The 6,000-nt window shown below is 35.1% G+C and overlaps 1 pseudogene; it reads right to left on the bottom strand.

Annotated features, from left to right (window-relative positions):
* Positions 1 to 1,171: 1,171 nt before the first annotated feature.
* LOC110425500 (chalcone--flavanone isomerase-like) overlaps positions 1,172 to 6,000 on the bottom strand; it is a 29,537-nt pseudogene continuing 24,708 nt past the window's right edge.

Raw genomic sequence — 6,000 nt, 5'->3', positions numbered from 1 at the left:
CCGAGGACCACCACCCTGGTTGCAGGCACATGCCACGAAACAAGCAAAAATATCCCAAAATCATGCAGTACCATAGTCAGGGAAACCCTACACTTGAAAGGATACCTCGTCAGCTTAAAACAAAGGCCAAAAAGAACACGGTTCAATAATAGTCAGCCGCGCAGCACATTCCCCACCGAAAGCAAGCTCGTGTACAAAGAATTCCATGAGAACAATGCAAAAATCCACTTTCTAAACTTACCGTTCGGAAGAAATTTGTATATGTATTTTGTTTTTATTTCTTCTTCTAATCTTTCTCTCTCTTTTTGGTTTATTTCATCATTATGACTGTTCATTTAATCTAATATTATTATTTAATTTTTTAAATTAATTAAGAAATCTTATTTACATACTAATTGTAATAATGTCTATCAACACAGCGCAACTGACCTCTTTAAAATAAAAATATTAATGAGATCTTTTTTATTATAATCTTTACAAATTTATCATTTTATCATATCATATTTTTCATGAATTTTATGATAAAATAATTTTTACTTGTCACTTTCAACTCATGTAATACTAATTTATGGTTTTTATTTTTGTTGTACTCTAAAAAGTATTTTTTCTTCAAAAACATTAATGTATAATATTAATATAAATTATATAATTAAAGATTGGGGCACGGGATTCTGACGAGTTTATTCCAATGGGTGATGATGACGACGATGCAATAACTGTTCAAGAAAACATGCAAATTTGCAGATTAGCAGATTACTGTTCCTTGGTGGACAAGACTCCATTTTCCCACCCTAAGAAACCAGACATTGAGATCCAAAGAAACAAAGGGCTTCGACTTTAAGTTGAGTTGCAACAGCTGTTTGTACGTGGTGTTCTGTGTTTCAAGGATTGAACAGTTTCATGGCATTAATTCCATAATCCTAAATTCTTATATATTCTCATTCCTATTTACCTTCAACAAAAGCGGTTGCTTTTGGCCTCTCATCCCAATGTTGACCTCTATGCCGGAAGACAAACGCCCTATGCTTTCTTTCCCACCATTTTAAGATTATTGGCCGACATTTTAGTGCACGTGTCAAGCTGTTAGGATGAAGACAGAGGGCTTCTCTCCTACATTTGTCCATGAAGGAGAATCTTGAAAAGCTGTTTCAACAAACAAGAGTTCGACATTTTAGTTTCCATCCTCAAGTTCTAAACTGTCGGAAAGCCGATTATTTCTTTGAAATTTCACATGCACTTTAATTCTCCATTGCGGCGCAGCAAATGAAGGGAAACGTACAGCAGCTTCTTAGCAATCACTTGATTATAACTTGAAACAAAGCATATGACATAGCAATTATTCCTTCATTAAGGTTTAACTCTAAGTAGGCATGTGCGAGGTTGAATTAGTTTCTTAATTCATTGTACGTAGATAACTTATGTTTCATCACAGTATGGCTAGCTACTCATTCGTCTGCTGTTTTCCATAAGTAAACCAAAAACGTTTTTCCTTTTTTTTTTTAAGAAAAAAAATTGAAAACGCATTTTTATAAATAAAGTTAGTCTTATCATGATTTAAATTCATGTGCACCTGAAGTCCTTGCATTGAGTAAATAATTAATTCAAGACCTAGAGAAATGAATGCAAATTCTCTGTACTTATTTTGTGTCTTGTTTAGTGTTTCTCTTATAATTTGATGCCACTTATTTTATAAATTATTATTTATCAACATTAGTTTTGGTGCCTTATTTAACATGATGCTCGTCCTTGCTCTTCCTATCAGCGTCCATATAATCTGAGGTATAAGCCTTTTGGGTACTCTTTGTCTTCCAATCACGCTCACCAAAGTCCGAATCTTCAAATAAACTAGAACACTTAATTGCCTTTCCTATGATGTCTAAGAGCATGCTTTGATCTGTTTTTTTTTTTCTTTCTGAAAATTATGGAATTTTTTTCCGCTTAGTCAAAAGGAGAATATGTTAATGAAAAAAGATGAAACATGTTTAATGACTGTCCATGGATACTGGAGTGTGTTTTGTAATACAAACAATGAAAACAGGAAAAAACTAAACAATGGAACAAAAGTATAGAATTTGGGGCCTAACGAGAAGCATCAAAGAGCATGCCATAGAAGCAATTGGATTGCCCGAGCTTACAAGATAAGCAAGGGTTTTGAAGAAAAAAGGAAAAGAACAAAGTAGGACAACCAAAGGCACAACAAATAACTTAGAGCATCAAAACAAGGAAATCAAGACCAAGACACAAGAGAACGACAAAGAAGCATAAACCAAGCATCAACCATAAATGCCAGGAAGAAACATAATTACGCATCCGTACCAAAAACATTGAAACGTAGCAAGATTTGCAATATCATGAAATGAAGAGGAATGGCAAAAGGATCAGAACAGAAATAAGGGGTCGTAAGAGAACAAAAGCTTACAACAAGGCCACAAAATCAGAAATAAACCAACACCGAATGCTTTCAACATCTTCAATAGAGCAATCCAAAACAACACATAATAAAACTCCAACGCCATCCTCAATGGACAACAACATGAAATCAAAGGGAGAGAGAAGTTATTACCACAAGGCAAAAAACATGGAGATTTTGTTGGCCCCATACTTAGACAAAGAATTTGTAAAGGAGTTACCTTCTCTAAACACATAAGCAAATGAGATTCCACTAATTGAGAGTTTGAGGGCATCAATCTCATCTAGGATGAGCCATAATTTCCATGTCTTTGATTAACATTGTTTGCCAATGAGAGTGCAATCTTGGAGTTGGATTCGATGGTCACTTTAGATCTTGTGTAGGAGGAAGATGATAGGAGGTGAAGTGCACAAAGTATTATCATAGTTTCTGCATAATTAGAGTTTTGACATCCAAGAGGACCAACAAATATACCAAGGATAATACTTTTGGAGTTTCTTAGTACCCCACCACAACTAGAAGGCACTAGCTTGCTTTTAGCAAAGCTATCAACATTGAATTTAAATTACCCTGACAAAAAGGGCTACCATGAGATACCAAGACGAGACAGAAGAAGACTATGATCACATACTTTATGGAACAAGGTTCTATCCACCAACCTATAACAACAATAGAATTTTCACCTTTGCTTTCTCCTATCCATAACAAAGACCTCATTTTAAGGAGGAAAAGAACTTCACTTGGTTCCCATGATTTTTTTGAAAAAACATCTCATTACATGTAAACCAAAGTGACCAAAAAGTAGAACCACATACCATTATCCAACTTTTACGTACGTCACCAAAAGATGGGCAATCAGCTCATTCTTTAATTAAAAAGGAAATTGAACAAGGTAAAAACCATAAAATATCCCACCACTGAAGAATAAGGCCTCAAACTCTCCAACTAAAGTTACATACCAACAAAATATGGGAACATGATTCCTCCACCAAGCCACACCAAGAGCATGCCATCTGATTAGCCAAGAAATGAACTCCATGGGAGGCAAGAAAACTCTTTGAAGGAATGGAATCGAGAATTGCCAATAAGAAACATTGAAACTTGGGAAGAATGGATAATCTACAAAAAGAGTGGAACCATACCTTTTGCTCATTTGGATAAGAATCAAGTAATGAGCAAAATTTTCTAACTGAGAAAATACCTTTGGGATCATGCTTACATATGAGTTTATCCTCCATTCCTTCAACAAGAACGACATTAGACAACTTACTGAGGATCTCACTATAGAATTCAGCCTCCTAGGAATAGAGATTACACCTGAAAAAAGGTATCCAATTACCATTATTCCATACATCAAGGACACACAATTCCTTGTTTGTGGCAAGTGAGAAAATACGAGGATATTTTTGAAAGAGCTACTCGTTGTCAAGAATCCATTTGTCAAGCTAGAAAATTATGGAATTTATTGAGTAACTGGCAGGAGAATCACAATACTTTGGCTAAAGAGTGATCAACCAAAGCATCAGTTATGTTTAACCTAGTATGAAAAATATATTGCATAAACTTAAGTTGTATCCTGTATCAACAATCAATCCTTAAACTTAAATATACAACACAAATTTCTGACGCAAATAGAACCTTTTAGCTTCAACAAGGCACACAAACATAACGTAATAAAAAATAACAACTTTAAACAAAGTCAAACATGTTTTCGATTCTTGTGCAATCTTGTGGATTTCCTTCAATCAACCAGGAAAGGAGAAATCCTACCTTCAAGTTCTCATAAGAACTTAGCAAACAGAAGCAAAAACTTTTCCCTCATTACCTCCATTGAATTCAAAAAAATTATGTAATGGGTATTAGGTTTTACATTGGCTGAAACATTGCATTGTGGGTACCAACAAATTCTTTCAGGAACCAAAAATCATCTCAATGAATATGAGGGAAAAAGGTAATACAAGATTCACTATTAGAAGAATTTCTGGATACCAATTCTTAGTTTCTTTTTTGAACAAAAGCTCTTTTGAAAAGGATAAGAAGAATAAATGGGAGGGTTTCTTTTAATGGTTCTTTGAGACAGCCATATGGACACCAAGTATGTGTGCTAAGGGAAGACACTGCTGGTTGTCTCTATCAGGCATTCCAATCCATGCTTAGAACTCCACCACTTTCTGAAACATTAGCAACCTATGGAGGACACTCATATGCATTGGCCAGGAATAACAGAGTATGCAAACTTTTGGTCAAGCATCCATTCTCATTTCAACAAATAAAACAATGAGAGTTGATGAAACCATGAATATGGAGGTTGTTAATCAAATTTTCCAAGTAAGTGTTCAAGGATTTTTCCCTGATTGTATAATGGATTTTCTTGGATGGTCGAATTGGCTAGAAGACTCTACTTATAGTAGCTTTTCCTCAATGTATTTTGCTAACGGTGCCATTGGGTTGATCAGCGATGAGAATGGGCATCATGGCATGGGTGACAATGTCTAACCTCAGACCAACCCTAACATGGAACCCCGACCTTAATTAATGCTTAAATTTCATGCAGCCCGCTGAAGCAAAAAAGGATTAACATCACTAGTCACCATGTAATGAGTTTGGGCTATCAAGAATTGAAGTTGGGCCCTCAAACCATGCCTTAAACTGCATTACTCATTATAACCACCTAAACCCGAATGATGATCACTTTGATGAACCCAACAACCCAACATATACTGAACCATTTGCAAATTAGAGTTTTTCGTATACAGATCCAATATCTGTCTCCTTTTGTCCATCACTTTCTAACTGCATCCTATACCCTAACTTAATCAAAATCTACCCCTTGAAGTCACCCTACCAATAGATACCCAACCTAAGCTACCTGACTTAAACACAGATTATGAAACTCCCTTGATAAGAAAACATGCCAAGAGAATTGCATTCATTGAAAAACTTATTAACCTTGGAAAAGGAGGTAGGAAGGGTACAAAAAAGATTATGAAGCAAGTGAAGAAAGGAATACGCAACGTTACACAAAAAACCCATCACCAAAATTAAAATCAAAGTTGCACGATTGATATGATCTAAAGAGGAACCGAGGTTATGTGGGAGCTTGGCAAAGAAATTGGATTCTCTTCTCAATGCTATAACAATATTCTTGCTAAAAATTTAAATGGCATAAAAAAAGCTACGTCCAAAAGTAAGAAGCTTTTGTAATGACCCAAGAACTCTTTTTGTTTATACTGGTTCTTCTCATTTTTTGTGTAGTTATTTTGTCTAATTGTAAATAACCATAGATGCATCTTTTCACTAGTCATGATGCTAGTCTTTGCTCACTTTTAGTTGGATTTTGGTCTTTAGTATCTGGACAAAGATGGTATTTTACTTAGGATCGCTCAGCCAATTGCGGCTTTTATTTTTCATGGAAATGGAACTCTACTCTGTTTATGTTATGGACTCCACTAGCTGACAAGGACTTTATCACCTCTTACATGAATGATTTTTGGATGCATTCTTATTGGTTCTAGTGTCTATATTGTGACACTGTTACTGTTATTATTGTTATTTTGTCTTCACTACTTGCAGATTTATTTTCTTAGTAA

The sequence above is a fragment of the Theobroma umbraticum genome, unplaced genomic scaffold (assembly GCF_002168275.2).
Source record: "Theobroma umbraticum cultivar Fairchild unplaced genomic scaffold, ASM216827v3 scaffold_81.0, whole genome shotgun sequence".
NCBI classification, from domain to species: Eukaryota; Viridiplantae; Streptophyta; class Magnoliopsida; order Malvales; family Malvaceae; genus Theobroma; species Theobroma umbraticum.
Note: the sequence above shows the minus strand (reverse complement) of the source record. Positions and strands in the feature narration are given on the sequence as shown.